Source organism: Podarcis liolepis (assembly GCF_965112155.1).
Source record: "Podarcis liolepis genome assembly, chromosome: 2".
In the NCBI taxonomy this organism is placed as follows: Eukaryota; Metazoa; Chordata; class Lepidosauria; order Squamata; family Lacertidae; genus Podarcis; species Podarcis liolepis.
This window is the reverse complement of record NC_139555.1, coordinates 81,858,554-81,875,442: the sequence shown is the minus strand read 5'-3', so window position 1 is coordinate 81,875,442 and position 16,889 is coordinate 81,858,554. Positions and strand designations below refer to the sequence as shown.

At 42.5% G+C, this 16,889-nt stretch overlaps 1 long non-coding RNA gene across 1 annotated transcript in view; it reads left to right on the top strand.

Annotated features, from left to right (window-relative positions):
- Positions 1-16,643, top strand: part of LOC310700255 — a 31,745-nt gene extending 15,102 nt beyond the window's left edge. The window contains exons 3-4 of the long non-coding RNA XR_014522538.1: positions 15,436-15,483; positions 16,598-16,643. This is a non-coding gene — a long non-coding RNA (uncharacterized lncRNA). The remainder of the gene's footprint in view (positions 1-15,435; positions 15,484-16,597) is intronic.
- Positions 16,644-16,889: the final 246 nt, after the last annotated feature.

Below are 16,889 nucleotides of genomic sequence, written 5' to 3'. Positions count from 1 at the left end.
TTGCCAAATGATGGTCGGGGGGGGGGGGAGGATTAGGAGAGCAAGCATCAGCATTTCCACAGATCTGCTTCCTGCTCATCCACAGACAATATTCTGCTCAGTTAGCAGCAAACCGAGGAATCTGCCTTCTACAAAGTCAGAGTGTTGGTCCGTCTAGTTTAGCATGGTCTACACCAGTGTTTCCCAAACTTGGGTCTCCAGCTATTTTGGACTTCAGTTCCCATCATCCCTGACCACTGGTCTTGCTAGCTAGGGATGATGGGAGTTGTAGTCCAAAGACAGCTGGAGACCCAAGTTTGGGAAACACTGGTCTACACTGATGCGCAGAATTTAAGACAGAGAGTCTTCTGCAGCCCTGGTCCTGGAGATGCTGTGGGGTTGAACCCGAGACCTCCTGAATGCAAAGCAAATGCTCTAATAGGGCTGGCACTTTCTCAGCCCAGCATCAGTAAATACTTACCTTCAGAGGGATATGCTTCTGCAGAAAGTTTATCATCATTGGTAGCTGGATTAATGTTGCTGAGTTTTTGTTGTTGCTTTGGGCTGGGAATCGTGGTGGAGAGAGACATAGTGATTGTAGTAATTGCATACACTTCTTAGCAGGGAACATGGGGATGGGAGTTTAGAGATGACCCCTCTGGAATCCAGAATAGCCAAAGAGAGGAAGCACAGCCGATAGTGCTTCCACTTGCACAATGGGGCGTTTCCCCTCTTCTTCTGCCATGCCTCCCCAAATTGTCTTGGCTTGAGAGAACCCCAAAAACAGTATGGGGAGGGGAATTGTTCTATCTAGCATGCTGCTATGCTTGTGCAGTTAGAATCTTTGTGTGACACTGAACTCCATCCATAATGTGTATATAACAAACTATGAACCTGAGAAACTTCAATATAATACAATGCCACACTCTAAAACAATAAAAACTCCAAAACAATAACATAGCAGAACATTTTGAAACATCTTAAGAGTCGGGAGTCCCTTTCATCTTCAGCCTCCCCCTTGCCAGGGCACACCCTGACTCACAAAATAAAACAATCACCCCACTAACACATACACATCATACCTAAATTCTGCCTTAAGATCACTGATATAAGGCATATATCAATGACAGCCCAACCAGTTAACTATGAACAAAGTTTTGCTGTATGAAAATGGTTCTAATTATGTGATCTAACCAATTAATCTACTAAATGTTACAGCCTTTCTCAAGAGTCAATTACGTTTTAGCCTTGTAAATGGGGTGATTAATGTCAGACTACAACTCCCATCATGTTGGCTGCAGCTGAAGAGAATTGGAGTCCAATAACATCTGGCAGGGAATAGGTTTTCTCTGCTCTGCTTTAAAATATTGTGCTTATGATTATTCTGGCAAAATCATCAGATTTTTTTTTTAAAAAATCACCAAGATTCACTTTTAACATTTGGATTATTGTTTATTTTCTCCCCCTACCTAAAACATATGGAAAGTTTGATTATCGCTAAGGAGCTGCTGAGCCTACATTTATGGACAATTCACTGGCCATGTTAGTAGAAACTATGTACACATCACAGAACATAAAGTTTGAATTCAGACCAAGCTCCACATCAAATATTCCAAAATTTAACAAATGACCATTCAAGGAGAATGTTGCCTAAGCATTTTCCCACAGCTCAGACTGGGTTATCTGTCATCCATCGACTTTTTCTTTTTCTGAGATGCTTTTTGTAAGCTTCAGGAAGCAATCTCTGTGGAAAATTGGAAGCATTCAATTATTTTAACCTGAATTACCTATAATAGATCTGCTACAAACATGAGAAGATGTGTATTACAGTATAGGCTACATGTGTATTTAACTGCATTGACTGACATAGAGTGAAAGAGGAGATATAGTACGGTATTCAGGCAAACTGAAGTTTCTACCCATCTTGGCACATGGAGGTGAGCAGGAGGAGAGTAATCAACCAGCCCTAAGACTGCAGATGCGCCATTACATAATTAAAACATGCATTTGTTTTCATGGACATTAATGATTTATTATTATTATTATTATTATTATTATTATTATTATTATTATTATTATACCAAAAGCCAATCTGATTTATTGGTCAGCAGGATTTTTTTTTGGGGGGGGGGAGATGTATAATCTATAGCAGTTGCCTATAACATCATAGACCAAGAGTGTGAAACTTTCAGCCCTTCAGTTGTAGTAGCTGAACTCCCAGCATCCCTGTTCATTGGATATGCTTGCTGGAAATGATGGGGTTGTATAGTTCAGCAATATCCGGAAGGCCAAAGGCTTCACACACTTGGGCTATGATTTCAGGGTTTGTGCAGCAGATGGCCCAATTTTAATACCATGCTGCATTGCAGAGTCTACCTCCAGCACTTTCTGCATCTCCAGAAAACACTTTTGCCACCAGCCAAGGGCAAGTTGTGCTATCAGGGGACAAACTTGATATGCAGTGTGTGTGTGTGTGTGTGTGTGTGTGTGTGTGTGTGTGTGTTTAATTCTTACAGATGCCCACAGTTTTGAATGGATGTATGCAGTGAGGTGGTGTTTACCCCTTTCTCTGAAGATGATTTATCTGCTGGAAAAAATAAATAAAAAAATCCAAACTATATTTTCCTTCTCTCTCCAAGAAAACAAAATGTATGTGGGCAGAAGAAATAGTTGGGGTAGTGTGATGGGATGATGAGCTGCTTGTGCGTAAAATCGTAGTCCCTCAGAGTTTGTTCAAGCCCACAAACCTCTGTCTGTGACAGAGCCCCTCAGACATGGCTGCTCTAGTCACTTGCAGATTCCGACAGTGGTTGCTTTCGGAATCGCTTCCAGCATAAAAGCTCCTTAACGGAAACACGTCTTCTGGACTCGCGGCGTGACAGTTTCCGGCGAGGAGTGGGTCTCCCTATGGGAGCTTCAGAAACCTCCCCACTGTTCTCGCTGGACGTATCCCTGAGCCCTCCCTCTTGCTCGCTTTCCCTCAGAGACCCACCTCTCCCCCTGCTGGTTCCTGCTTCAGCTGCTGGGTCTCTCCCAGCCTCCGTGAGCCCTTCCACCACCTGTTCCTCCGATGGCAGTTCCCTGACAGGTAGAATTCCAGCTAGATTTCCCCCTAATAATCTTCATTTGCATAGACAAGGGGAGCGTCATTATCTTTGGCTCAGCTTCAGTTACTTACTGGGAAAATTAAGTTGTGCCGTTAAATGTGATTTATTTATCACATTTAAGGAGCTCAAGGTAGAGAACATGGTTCCCCGTTGCCAAATTTAATCCACATATGAGGTGAAGTTGAGAGTCAGTGGCTGGCCCAAAGTCACCCAGTGAACTTCATGGCTAAGTAGGTATTTGAATATCGCTGAATTTAGAGTGGGGCAGGTGGTTCCCCCGCACACGGCACTGAGCCAAGGAGGTGCAAAACCAAAAAGATCTATTTGTGGGCACTAAATTTTGGGCTTGTTCAGGGTGCCATATTACCAAAGATTACCAATGTTTGCCCCTGGGAGATCTCAGAGCTAATAAAAGTCAATATGCTTCTAGTCCCGTGCTCTTTCTCCAAAGTGTGGCTAATCCATATTTGCTGTAAACCAGAGGTTAGAGGGTGGTTAAGGGCATGGCAGTGAGTGTGAGCCTATGTATGACTGCTCTAATCTGAAGTGCACAAATGCATTGGTTAATATTAAAGGCACATTCACAGAGGTCACTGTGATTCGGATATCACAAAGTCTTTTTCAGGACCTGCAGCACCTTCCCCTGATTCATTCAGCAGAGTAGGTAGCTGTGGCTGCCGCTTCTTCTTTGTTAATCTTCCTGACATAATTGTGCTTGGTTTCTTATAGCAATGATAAAAAGCACATGGTAAAGGAAATCAATTATATGGACCCCCTATAATAATGGAAAGACAGCTGGCTGCCAGATCTATAGGTTTCTCCAGAGCATCCGACCTTTTTTTTTTTAAAGAAACAAAATCCCCCTTGACCCTGTCAAGAAGGCCAGTGTTTCTCCTGGCAGCCTACTAGCTTTTAAAAAAACCCCTTGATTTTTGTTTTACTGCGGTGTAATGCAATTTTACTCATTATCACTGCAGATGTCGAACCAAATCTAGCAAGATCATAGCAGTAGCTGGAGCATATGGTTCAGCTATATGAATAATAATCATAAATCCTTCTTGACACTGGCTCATTATTATATCCTCTTCATGTCCCCTTGGAATCTCTTGTTTGGGATAGTGTTTAAGTCATTAAAAGTTTTTGGGGGGTTTTCCCCCCATGATGTTCTAAATGGATAGTGAGCTGTATGGGAATAACCACGTGTAAGGAGAAATATTTTCTTTCTGATGATTACTGTGAATAGTGCATTTTTCTTTATCTATATAAAACAAACTATATTTATCTATAAACCACACGTTCATAAATATATATTATACATTGCTGTGCAACATAAAAACATAATCCTGTATTAACATTTATATTAACATATAACACTGGTCCTGAAAGACCTTCATTGGCTCCCAGTATGTTTCCGGGCACAATTCAAAGTGTTGGTGCTGACCTTTAAAGCCCTAAACGGCCTCGGTCCAGTATACCTGAAGGAGCGTCTCCACCCCCATCGTTCAGCCTGGATGCTGAGGTCCAACTCCGAGGGCCTTCTGGTGGTTCCCTCCTGTGAGAAGTGAGGTTACAGGGCCTTCTCGGTAGTGGCGCCCACCCTGTGGAATGCCCTCCCATCAGATGTCAAGGAAATAAACAACTATCTGACTTTTATAAGACATCTGAAGGCAGCCCTATTTAGGGAAGTTTTTAATGTTTGATGTTTTATCATATTTTTAATATTCTATTAGGAGCTGCCCAGAGTGGCTGGGGAAACCCAGCCAGATGGGACGGGGTATAACGATGATGATGATGATGATGATGATGATGATGAAAACAACAATTCCCTTACCCTATGCCTGCCTCTCCCTCTTCCTATTCCCTCCCCCTCCAAGCCATCCAAATACCCCACGACCAGCTCTGACCTTGAGAAAATTGTAGATGGGTTAGGGGGTAACCTTAGGGTAAAGGGCAGTTAATAAATTTAATAACAACAGTACTAGTAACAATATAGTATGAAGCAATTCGCATACCTTGGATGAGTTTTCGCAAAACTATGTCCTGGTAGAGAAGGCAGTAATGTGAATCTACCTACAGGGTAAATTAAATCAAACCATCCAACTGTAAGAAATATATTAATGTTTTATTCCAATCTTCTTACTTTTATCCTAGAATAAATCAGCTTGCGTCAAGTAGCCAGAACAAGGTTTGCCTTAAGGGCCAATTCACAGAAACTTTAGAAAAATTAGTTACTTTCCCCAGGGACTGCACCCAATCCTCCTTTCTTTACCTTTTGAGTTGAAGAGTTCTTGTGGGCATGTGTGGTGTTCCATCACCAGCATAAACTGCAATCTAGGACGCTATGATTCAACTTGTGATTCATCTCATATGGGTTGCACTGTATTGTGGTTTTTTGATCACCAGATTACTGCTTTCCCACAAGATTTGCATAGGAAGCTTTGTGGTCATTCAAAACCACTATAATACAAGTTCAGGGGCAAAAAATGTACACCACAGATTATGAAAGTTACACCACACAAGTCGGAAAAGGATGCCAGCAAGGTTAATGAATAGAACAGAAGGCAGTTTTAAAAGGTAATTCAGCTTCTTTTTTAAAAGTAGATTATCCCAAATGAGGGATATAAAAAGGGATCCATACTCTGAGGGAGGAAACGTAACTTGACAGTAAGCCAATCATAAATAAAGGTAAAGGTACCCCTGCCCGTACGGGGCAGTCGTGTCCAACTCTAGGGTTGTGCGCCCATCTCACTTAAGAGGCCGGGGGCCAGCGCTGTCCGGAGACACTTCCGGGTCACATGGCCAGCGTGACAAGCTGCATCTGCCAAGCCAGCGCAGCACACAGAAACGCCGTTTACCTTCCCGCTAGTAAGCGGTCCCTATTTAGCTACTTGCACCCGGGGTGCTTTCGAACTGCTAGGTTGGCAGGCACTGGGACCGAGCAACGGGAGCGCACCCCACCGCAGGGATTCGAACCGCCGACCTGACGATCGGCAAGTCCTAGGCGCTGAGGTTTTACCCACAGCACCACCCGTGTCCCAAGCCAATCATAAATACAAAAGACAAAACAAATGATATATTGCCCACTAAAATTAAGAATAACAGATGCCTAATGGATCAAAGTCAAGGGAGGAATTCAATATTGTGCCATTAGGGCAAGCATTCCAGCTTACTAGACAAAATGATTCCCCCTTGCACTGGTCCATGGGCCATCCAGAGCCAATTTCGGGGTGTAGCGAGGCGAGGAGGGGAGGGGGGAAAGCTTCATTGAGAGCCAGTGTGGTGTAGTGGTTAAGAGCGGTAGATTTGTAATCTGGGGAACCGGGTTCGTGTCTCCGCTCCTCCACGTGCAGCTGTTGGGTGACCTTGGGCCAGTCACACTTCTCTGAAGTCTCTCAGCCCCACTCACCTCACAGAGTGTTTGTTGTGAGGGAGGAAGGGAAAGGAGAATGTTAGCCGCTTTGAGACTCCTTCGAGTAGTGATAAAGCGGGATATCAAATCCAAACTCTTCTTCTTCATTGCACAAGCAATGTGTCAAGAAACGTTCTCTTGTTTTTAGAGATTCTTGTTTTTATCTGTAAGCTGCCTTGATTTCCAGGAGGAAAAAGTGGGGTATAAATTAATCTATAATTATAACAATTTATATATAACACTTTATCCACTGCACAGGGTAGATATAGTACATAAGGATTTGAATATTCTACATTTTTTTTGCAGAAACATTCACTTATCATGAAGGTACAGCATTTATAGAACAAATTAAAAATGGATATTTTTGTATTTTAACAACCAAGGCAAATCACTCTGAAAATATCGATTGAAAATAGGCAATCAGTGCATATTATGCAATCTTAGTTCTCTACTGAAGTCACATAACTACACTGTCCATTGAAATATTTATGGTTCATCAAGCATAGACTTGACTTTGTACTGATGACATGACAGAAGTCCCACTTTGTTGCTATCCATTGTATGAGGGACTTTGACCTACATCCAGAAGTCATTTTCGCTAAGTATGAGATATAACACAATCATATATTTCATAGATAGTCTTCCTTTGATGTCAAAGCATACAGGCTGACAAATGCACAACTGTACATGAGAAGGAATGTTGCTTAGAATTTTAAAAAATGCAATAATTTGCTTTAACTGGCTTTTTTACTCTTTCATCTTACTTGACTAAGAACGTGAATGTCTCAATTCAAATTTGGCAGCCCCATCCTGAAAACACCCACTGACAAGTATAGCACATCAATTGCAATGTTAAGCCACCTCCTCTCTTCTCTGCTGCATTCCAGTGGTGTTCATCCCCAGTAAACTGCCCTGACTCCTGACCATTGGCTTTTTCAATAGCTTCCTACAGAAGAGCACTGAGGACAGGGTGAAAATATACCACATGCAACCATGTAAAGGCCAACCCTGTAAGTTGGTAACACAGGGCTCCCTACTCTGAAATGGGCATGGGGAGGACACCTGTATTTTGGTGTGCATCTTCCCATTTTCAGGTAAAAGGGTAAAGGTAAAGGACCCCTGGACAGTTAAGTCCAGTCAAAGGCGACTATGGGGTTGCAGCACTCATCTCGCTTTACTGGCCGAGGGAGCCGTTTGTCCGCAGACTGTTTTTCCAGGTCATGTGGCCAGCATGACTAAGCTGCTTCTGGCGAACCAGAGCAGCGCACGGAAACTCCGTTTACCTTCCCCCCAGAGCGGTACCTATTTATCTACTTGCACTGGTGTGCTTTTGAACTGCTAGGTTGGCAGGAGCTGGGACAGAGCAACGGGAGCTTACCCCGTTGCGGGGATTCGAACCACCGACCTTCCGATCGGCAAGCCCTAGGCTCAGTGGTTTAGACCACAGCACCGCCCGAGCCCCCTTCCCATTTCACTCACTCACTCACTCACTCATCTATATACGGATCAGAACTTTAATCAGCAGATTAAGCCACATAAATGACAGGCTGAACCATGCATTGGATCTCTGCTGTATTTATGAGGCGGTTCAAGGTCTGTATAGTTCTTTAAAAAAAAACATTAAATACATTTTAAGCTCCACGCTGTATAGTAAAATATCTCAGGAAGTGACTGTATGTCATCATGTGCAGTACCTTCCTGGGAAATTATTATTACTATAATTATATCATTATAATAATTACCTACCATTCACCCTAAGGTCACAGAACAAGTTACAACAATGAAAACACAATATTAAAAACTGTTTAAAACAACTAAATGATCACAGGAATAAGATGGGTCCCAAGACTTGGCAAAATATGGGGCAGAACTATATGACAAGGAAAGATGGCTTGATCCCATGTGCCTATAACTAAAAAAGGGAAATCTTAACTTTGTGCCAAAAATATAATGTTAACACCAGATGCCACCACAGAAAGGTCCTGCCTTTTGTGACTTACTGATATCAAAGAAGGTACTTGGAGAAAGGCCTCTGCAGAAGATCTTCCCCCACTTTAACTTTTTTATTTTTCAGTTTCTAAAAATACATATCACAAACATCCCCCATATGCTGCCACCCCCAAGAAACATTCCATGTATAAACCATGTAAATAGTCAAACTTTACATTTATAAGTAGGTTTCTTCTAATCTCTACCTTAACAGATTGTCCCAAAGTGAGCCATGGGTGGTGAGAGGGCAACCATGTCCTTTCTGTCGTAGTGAATAAACATGCACCACACAGTTTCAAAATCGACTTGTTTTCCTGAGTGCTCTAAGATACTCATTACTTTCTCCAGTCACTATTCTGTTCCACCATGCCTCTGATGTTAAGTTACTAGCTGTTTTCCAATATTGTGTTATTATATTTCTAGCTGCAGGCATGAAAAAGATTTGTAGGTCCTTATACAATAAATTCTTATTGTCATCTATAGACAGATTGAATAAAGCCATCCTTGGAGCAGGTTGCATCAGAAGATCGTAAGACACAGGCAGACTGAGATGGGAAGAAGCACCTCTTAAGGGTTTGGTTCCCAAGTCATTTAGGGCACCAGAGGAAAGCATCAGTGCTGGGACTGAGGAGGCAGGCACCATCATTCTTTCAAAATAAGTGTACTATAGGCCACCCTCGCTGTGCCAGTCAGGGTTCTGCACTGGCTTCTGCAGTAACTGAACCGCCCGGGTCATTGTTAAGGGCAGCCTCACATCTGTGCATATTTGCTTCATACCAGCAAATTGCAAGGTTGCAACTTACCTTGGCGCATGTCTCTGTGCAAACACAACCAGCCGTTTCTTGTAAGAAGTAGAAGAGGAGACACAGGAAATGGAATTACCTCCAAGCCAAAGTGATTCTATCAGCATGATTTCAACTCAAAGCAGCCAAAGCAAGCAAGTCCAAAAGGAAAATAGAAAAGCATATACAGTACGGGGGGGGGGGGAGACTACCACTACCACCCACAGTATGCACTCTCCCCACAGATTACGGCCCCTGTGTTTTCAGGCTTCCTGCCTTATCCTTGAAAATGCAACTGAGGCTCTGAACGGTTCGCGGCTGTTACAGTGCCAAGATTTAACATGCCATTTTACACGACTTTGCAGCCCTCCCAATCCTGCAGTCACTTCAGCAAACAGTGTCTGCGATTAAAATATTAAAATTTATCTATTGTAACTGGCAGGTTTCCTTTAGAAAAAAAGAAGAAGACTCATTCCACATATATCCAGAGAGTTACACTGCTATGGAACTGGTGCTTGACTTCTGATATTAATGTCCATTTTATTTGGAACAAATAGCAAAACGGATCTCAACCTGCTGTGCTTTATGAGCATGTTGAATTGTAGCTTGTGTAAGATTTGGTGAAATTTGGTGACATTAACACTTACTTTATTTCACTGAGATTATGCGTTACGTATTTACCAAACTACAGTACATCAATGTTAGGGAGATAATTCGGTACAACATCAGTATCTCAAATTATATATTCTATCAGCATGTTCAATTGTTTCGTTGAGAAGGAGGAGATCTACTTCTTAAGAACCAAAGCAAGGTATGAAGAAATACAAGTGATAATAATAAAAAAGAGGCCTCCCTGATAACGCCCAAATAATCCAAGGATCCAGAGCTGTCTATTTCAATCCAAGAGGCCTCTTCAGGCATTGCAAACGTGAGGAAGAAAATACACAAAGGAGATAAGCCGGGATGGTCACACTAATTCCACCCTCGCTGCCATTGCTTCCATCATGGAGGGTAACTGTAAGAAGCTGGGAGTCTCCTGTATCCACAGAGACTCTCTATGGAAAATCAGAGTTCTGAAATGTATGGACAGAGGGTCTCCTGGCTTCATACAGCTGTCTTCCACAAGTTGGAAGGCTACAAAAATGGGGGTGGAAAGGTGAAGATAGCATGTTCATCCCACTCCTCCATATCCTCACATGCTTCCTTCTCTACATATGATGTAACACTGAAGAGGACTAAGGTCTTCACTGATGAATTCTTTTTTCATCGCTTTTCATCCCTTTCTGCTCCTATCACCCCCAGCCCTAGAACAGGCACAAACTATTACAACCCTTTGTTAGAGTTAACCCATCAGAACCAAAGATTTGGAAGAGCTCTCTTAGTCTGGGCTCAGATGCACTTGATTAAAGTTCCAACCCAGGTTAGGTTTGTATTACCAGGGGAGAGAAATGATATTTCTACAGGCAAAACATGTTCTTTAGGCTGAAGATATTGTCATAATTTCTCTTCTTGCAGCACATTATATATGCCATTTTCTCAGCTTGGGAGTTTTGAATTTTAGCCAGTACTTGAAGGCTGAGCTGAAAGATGGCAAACACTCCTAATAAAACTTTTTTTTTATTAGATTTCATTCATATTCCAAGTAACTATACAAGTCCCAAGAAAAGCCACAGAGCGCCTGACAAATCATCCCAAACTCATACCACGGTGGAAAAAAGAAACCATAGTGGTGTGCAAACTATGTGGATAGTTAACCTTAAGCCTGAATGGTCTCGCTTTTGCGGTTTGATATCCTTAACGTTATTCAAAAGCAAGATTTCTCTTGCCATGTTCAGAAAAAACTTTCACAAGCTACAACACGTCTGGCTGGCTACAGTATGAAGAGCTTTCCAGTACACACATCCCCCACTCTTGCACACAGAGTACGGACTTAAATTTAGCAAAGCTGCTACACAAACATTTTGATTTACTTTCCCATGTGTTTTGGTGTGCGCTTTCTGCGTGCTTGGTGGCTCCAGGAAAAGAACAGAAACATGGCAGGCACCATCCAGGAACATAAGATGATTCCTTGTGGTCTGAAGTAAATTGGACAAGGTTGCTAAAAGGTGGCAAGCGTGGCAAATGCCAGGGCCCCCAAATCAGCAAAAGGCACACCACCCTAACAGAGCAAGCAATCTACAGAATATCCCAGTAGATTACAAGAAGCCTCAGAGAATTATCACTTTGCATGTCTTGCCTCTTTCATGTGGGGGTGCACTGAGGAAAGAATGGCCAAAGGTCCCCCAAACCCTGGATCTAGCCTGGAGTAAAAGAAGCAAAAATTGAAGTCATGTATCTGTAGAATGTAGAGCAGCAGACTTGGAACAATTGAAAGGATAGAGACGAATCACCTTCCCTGGCCTCTTAAGTTTGATATGGAGGATAAATATAGACCAATTTGGGGGGGGGGTAAAAATCCTTATGATCAAATCTGATGGGGCAGGGGGCAGATAAACAGGATGCCCTCAACTAGCCGGTGCAGAAAGAGCTTTTGTTCTCTCTCCCTTGCTAACTAGGCTCAGAAAGACTCTTGCATGGGTTCTGGAGGCCTTTGTGACATCTCAGATAGCCCCGCGAGATCTCATGAAGGCTCCCAGAGCCCGTGAGATACCTTCTCAGAGCCTGGTAGGCAAATCTGAGAGCTTTGAAGCTCTTTCCACACCAGGAAAACCCGGTGCAGAAAGAGCTTTTAAGCTCTCTGCTATGCGTGTGTTCAATTTGTGTGGTTGTGGACTGGCTGGCTGCCAAGTATGTAAAGCTGTGATTGTGCATGTTAAGTGTGTGCAAGCTGAGAGTCATCTGTACTTCCTTTTGTCTATCATGAATCTTCCAAGAAATAACTTCATTGGATGTCCCTGACTTCTGGTATTTTGACATAGTGACAAAAATATCTCTCCATCCACTTTCTCAGCACTATGTATACCCCTCCCCATACCTATGCCATTTCATTTTTAAGTTTAATAAGGCTGTGATCCACTGCCTGGCTACTGTGAATGGGATATGCCTCTCTTCTGTCCAAACTTATGCTCAAGAAATAAACAACTGTATTTATTATGCAGAAAACTAATCATGCAGAAAATGGCCTAAATATATGTACCTAACCACATTGCAATTCAATGATTCAAATTTACCATGCTGGCTGTCTAAGTACAGCAAATCTTAGCAACCAGATAATCCAGGAAATGTTTGGGGGTCCCCCTCCCTAAAAAAATTGGATATGTGAAACAATGGCATTGTTATTTCCCATTCAGCACATCAGTAGCATCAAAATGCTCATTTATTATATTTGTACCCTGTTCTTCATGGAGCTCAGCTCAGAATAGATGGCTCCCAGGTGATCTCCTATGCTGGCATTGCTGAGGAACAGACCTCCTTTAGCAATGGCATTTGAAAATGATGGTGTGTCTGAAAACCATCCATGGGCATAGGTGTCTAAGGGTCAAAAATAGCTGAAGTAAAATATTTGTCTTGCATGGTGTATGGATGCCTTCTAGTGTGGCTTCAGTTCCATCATCAGGAAAGGCTCCAACACAATTACTACTATGCCATACTTACTTTATTTACCAACGGAAAATGATCCTGTGGAACAATTTCTGCCTTTGACTTCTTTTGGGAAATGGGTGCAGTTGTAAGCAAACTACCTTTTAAAGAATTTAAATGTGACTGGGCAAGACCTCCAATTAATGTTGTAATAATGAGTATACAGGTTGAGGAAAACATATCCTTAAAGCAATCATGAAAATGAGTAGAAAACTGAGATTCCTTAACATTCTTAAGGTTTGCCATTTGTTTTCATAACCATTCATAGAAAGTGACCATGAAAAAAGCCTTTTTTTAAAAAGAGGTAACCTGATGCTACTATTTAAAATATAATCATAGATTAATACCAGAAAACTATAATCCACACTATTTAATCGTATGCTAAGAAATCTTTGAAAACTATATTAAGCCACTCCAACTTTATATTTATAGAAAGGGGTTAGATGTTGCCACAGAAAGCAAGATTTCCAATAAGGCAAAATCTCAAGAGGTAGTAGTAAATAATGAGCAAAAATCATGTAGTGAGTCCATTCAACAAACCCTTGCTTCCTACTGGATAGGAAGGAAGTACAGTGAATTGCAGTCCTTTACCTAAAATAAACATACAAAGCCAATGGCGACCATAACATTTCTTTTTATGCTGTCTGGAGTACAATCTTTATTTTCATTTTCATTTTCATTTTTAAAAAGATTGTCTTTCACTAGGGCCTTCTATCCCCTTCCACCCCAGCCTTGAATCTCATCCATCACCCTGCAGGCAAAGTGGGTTTTGGGGGTGGGTGGGAGCAGGGTCATTTTACTGACACCCGGTTGCTAATTCAGAGTGTTGGTGAACAGGAGTTCAACAGACTTTGATCTTCTCAGCCAGTATTGATCACATTATGGGCTATTTTATGGATGAAGTCGGGAGTTGAAAACAACAATACAAGTGGAAAATAAATACGCAAATAAAAGTGGCTTGATGTGACTGACTCTTCTGGGTTAGGGATTTCAGGGCTAGGGAGGGGAGTGTCGGCACTCCAAGTTTTTAATTTTTCTCTGCTGGTTTGTGCATGGGCGTATCATTTTATTGTTACTATGCTACCACTGTTATGGGAGAGAGGTATTTTCTATATGTATGCTGTACGGAATGATAAATATTGAAGTTGTTTTTATTAAAGGATTTTCATAGTTAACATCTTATTTATTATTTATCTTATTTATTATTATTTATCAAGAGCATTTGTACCCCATTCTTCAGCCAAAAAGGCTCCCAGAGTGGCTTATATACAATCAGTCTGCAGACTTGCTATCTAAAATAAAATAAAATGGGTACCAATCTACAGTGGTACCTCTGGTTACGTACTTAATTCGTTCCGGAGGTCCGTTCTTAACCTGAAACTGTTCTTAACCTGAAGCACCACTTTAGATAATGGGGCCTGCCACGCCGCCGCTGTGCTGCCGACACACAATTTCTGTTCTTATCTTGAAGGAAAGTTCTTAACCTGAGGTACTATTTCTGGGTTAGCGGAGTCTGTAACCTGAAGTGTATGTAACCCGAGGTACCACTGTACATATTTGTGTGTGTGTGTTCCCCTTTATTACATTTAAACTCTTTGTTTCAGAGTATCCACACAGAAGCCAAAGGATTGCTCCCAAGTAAGCACATGAAGGCAGTTCCCCCAAAGTTTGATCCTCTTGAAACATACAGAGTGATCAACACACTCCAGTCCTCTGCATTCATTAATCCACCCACCCACCCACCTTCTGTGGTAAATGCATCCCTCAAACCCCATCTGCTGAACTCCATATGCAGGCTCCCCATCTGATTATGCCAAAATGCATTCCTTTGGGGTGATGTGAATAGCACAGTCCTTGTGCATGGGAGAACTCTCTCTCGCCCTCTCTCTCTGTGTGGATGGGTGGGTGTATGTGCCCATAGGGTCCCATAATCCTAAATCTTTGCATCACTGAATCTGCTGGCAATACCTGATGCAAATATTTTAAATTTAGCACCTCATTTAGGCTTTCGTGGCCTTCCATTCAGCTGCTGTACTTTTATTTGGACAAATGAGCCATAAGAAGTTACTGAGTGTTTTTTTAAAAAATCATGTCGATAGTTTGTGATTAGATATTGCCTTTGAAAAAAAAGCTGCAACCGATGCTTTGTCCCTAGTGCCTGCCATTTGCAAAAATGAAAATGAAATGGAAGTGATACACATAAGGGAGCCTCCAGCTCATAAATCAAAAGAGGAGGCTAATCTGTGCATGTGCAGCAGCTTACAGCTGAGTCCTCCCTTTCCATGAAAAGCCAGTGTTCTGAAGATATCCAGATGTGCATCTGAGTTCACACAGATTTCTACATAAGGATGAAGTCCCTTCACTTTGTTATCACACAGTATGAAATATTTGTTTTGGGGAAACAAAACTGGATGTGGTGCTTGTTCGTTTTAGCAAGCTGAATTACCCTGTTAGCAATAACAGTAAAACTAAATTGCGTTTTTGAGGAGCATAGATTATTTCAAGTCAAACCTGTTACCGGCACTGCTGCAGTCTTCTATTATTTTCTAATGACAGCAGGGATGAACTGATGAGAGTTTGCTCTTTGTAGATGCTGATAATGTTTGGCTGCCAGGTACATAGAATTATGACCATACAAGTGAGTATTCAGGAATGGAAACAAAGGAAGGCTTTGAATGCATCCTTGGTCTCTATCAATGTCCAGTATGTATAACCATTTAGCTTCCAGCAGCCTTTGCAACACATCTAAGATCCAGGGAGGAAAACAATTTCTCGTCACAGTTACAAATTAGATAATTTAGGTGCAAAATAAGTAATTTTGAAGTCCTGTAGTAAGTACAACAGTAAGTGGTTTAAAAGTTAAGCTAGACATTGAGAATATAGATATTCTCCCTGTATATCATTTTGGAAAGTCTGAAAATAAAAACTGCAGGCGAGAACCTTTTGCCTTTGATCTAAATTTCAAGGTGATATCTTTCTCCTGGGACCTAACTATGAATACAACCAAGAAAGCACCCACTGCCCATCCTCCTTTGTTTTAAAAGAAGTAGCATTTGAGACTCAAACCAGCTCCTTTGAAATTAATGGCAAATATCCAGAACTGCCCACTGCCCAGTGGCGTAGCGTGGGGGGTGCCAGGGGTGCCGGCCGCACCGGGCGCAACATCTGGGGGGGGGGCGCGCTCGCTGCCTCCGGAGTCGCCGAAGAGCCTCGGGCGCAGGCTGTAGCGGAGCCGCATGTCTCGCGGAACCGCCGAGCTGTGCGCGTGTCCGGGCTGAAGGCGCCCGGCAGGCAGCGGCTCTCAGCGCTCGCCGCGGAGGACGCGCCAGGCAGCCCCTCTTCACAGCCCCGCCTCCGCCGGTGCTGCTGCAGCTGCTGGGCAGTTGCATTTTCCTCGCCTCTCTGCCCCCCTCCTCTTCCGGGCAAGCGGCGTCGTTTGGGCGGCAGCGCCAGCGGCAACTCGCGGGTTGGGGGGGGCGCAAATTACTTGCCTTGCCCCGGGTTAGGGGGCGCAAATTACTTGCGTTGCCCCGGGTGCTGAGAACTCACGCTACGCCGCTGCCACTGCCTACAGCTCTTTCACTTTCTCTTGACTGAACTGATTTTGCCAGCTTTAGTGAGGACTCTTTATAGCACATTCAACATGTGAACTTCCCTTTGGATGGGACACAGTAGTTTTATGTTCAAATTCTTATCTGTGCCTAATTTCCTAGGTTGTACATTATACCATCTTGGTTTTGTGTTTTTGCCAGTGGGGAAAGTTTGCCTTGATCAATGGTATCAGTCCTCTTCACGAACTGCAAGACATGAGTTAGAGCACCGTAAAGCCTCCTCTTTACTGGTGAGGACAACCCTAATCTCCTCAGCTGACGCTTGTTATTTAAAAATCCTCAACCTTTGCAAATGTCTTGGTTTTGTCATTTGACACATTGGTTTAGTTCCCCTTTATGAGGGACATGGTGAAGTTGGTTTTCTATATAGGGTGTTTCAATATGGCATATTGACACATTAAAACTAGTGCATTAAAACATGAATTCTTTCTGG